Source organism: Octodon degus, unplaced genomic scaffold (assembly GCF_000260255.1).
Source record: "Octodon degus isolate 3935 unplaced genomic scaffold, OctDeg1.0 scaffold00130, whole genome shotgun sequence".
NCBI lineage: Eukaryota > Metazoa > Chordata > Mammalia > Rodentia > Octodontidae > Octodon > Octodon degus.
The window spans coordinates 2,880,378-2,882,430 of NW_004524706.1; positions in this window are offsets into that span (position 1 = coordinate 2,880,378).

Below are 2,053 nucleotides of genomic sequence, written 5' to 3' on the forward strand. Positions count from 1 at the left end.
CCACGCCCAGTCTCAATTGCCGTCTCAGTGTGCCCTGAGAGCGGGGCCAGCACGGCAGGCCCGATCTTTTGTATTTTTGAGGAATATTTTTCTGCACCTTTCTCCAGCAGTTTTCTTAATTTGTAATTTTTCTACGAAGAGGATTGATTTCATTGATTTCATTTGTTTCAAAGGTATTTGTTTAGAGTTATAAAAAGTATTCTTAATTTGTTTAGTACACTTTTTTGTCTTTTCACATTTTGTGGACTAAAAATAATAATATCATTATCATTAAATAAATAATTCTATATATAATATATAGTCTACTGAGTTTGGTTGGTTGTTTTATTTTGTTTTGTCTTTTTGAAATGGGGTTCACTATGTAGTTGAGGCTGGCCTCACCCAACCACCTATCCTTAGGATATCAATTTGGAAGATCTGTTCTAGCATATTTAACCTAGAAGATGTGGAGTTGAAGGCTAAATACACCTTCCACTTTAGGCCTTAGATGTGTCATTATTTCTAGTCCTCACATAAGTATCTCTGTGGTCCACAGTGTTTCCATTATTCTGCCTTTTCTCCTATTACATTGATTTCTATTTTCAAAAACAGAACACAAGCTATAGTAATGGCTGCTTAGTGAATATATTTTTCATTCTTTTGGAATTAATGTGCTGAGGACGATGAACTTACCTATGAAATCAGCTTTGGCTGTAAATTTGAGGGTTTGTTTGTTTGTTTGTTTGTTTTTTATGAGTTTGGTTTTGTTCAGTGTATAGTTTAGGCTGGGCCTGAACACATAGGTAGCCCACGCTGGCCTCAAACGCACAGAGATCCTCCTGCCTTAGCCTACTGGTGCTGGAATTACAGGCATGCATTGCCACAGCTAGCTACCAATGTGGGGTTTGGGGGGGTTCTTTAATTTTTAGTCATTTTTTTTTGTGATCTCAGGCTTTTCATAGAATGAGTTAATATTGTTTTTAAGTCCATACAGACTTAGACCTGAAAAAGAAAACTACATTGAGGTAGCAGATATCTTTGAGAACACACTAAGTAACCTAATACTTTTCTCTGTATTTTACATGTGTTCATTTATTTTTTTTTAATTTTATTTATTTGTGTGTGTGTGTGTGTGTGTGTGTGGCCAGCTCAGCCCACCAAGGGGCGGGGCTGGCTGGCATGTGGTGCTGGAGGATTGAACCGCGGTCCCTGGGCTCTGCTAAGCTTATTCTAAGTAGGTGCTTTAGACCACTGAGCCATCTCACCAGCCCCTACATGTGTTCATTTAGTGTTCACAAAAGCCTGTCTTACAATGGAAACTAAGAAACATGAATCATACAACTGTTACAAGGTCAAAGTAGGATTTGAAAACATGAGATCTGGGCTGGGGATGTAGTTCAGTGGTAGGAAAGCTTGCTTACTGTCTTCACTACCTTTCTGTCATTATTGAGACAAAATACCAAATACCCAGAGTTAGAGGGGAAAATGTTTATTTAGCTCATAATTTGCAGGCGTCTATAATCAGTTGGCTCCGTGGCAGAGGGGCAGTGCTCATGGTGGTGGAAGGCAGCAGTCAGCCAGGGCCAAAAAGGGAGGAGCACACCTTTTCCTCCCTTCACTGTGTGCAGCTACCTGCCCCAGGGCAGGTGTACGCTCACACCCCCACTCCTGGCACTAGACGACGAGCTGGAGTCAGCTGCCTCTGGAAAGCCCATGCCTCATAACCACATCAGGCTTGCAGGGGACAGACTAACATTTACAGTCCATAAGACCCTGGTTTGTTTCCCAGTGTATGGGGGTCGGGGGGATGGCTCTAAGGTGCGTCTTTTCAATCCTCATTCTCTGCAACTTCATAAACTACTGTTTCAAATTTAGTATCCCTAAATAATGAAGATATTAACTACCAGAAATATACTAAAGCAAAAAGGATACCACAGATATCTGTATCATATTTTAATCTCCCCAAATCCCTCCATAGGTACAGCAGCTAGAATAGTTGAAGCAGAAACTGATCCTCAGCATCTAGAACAGATCTTGGTGACTGATACCCCACAACCCCAAAATATAATCAGAT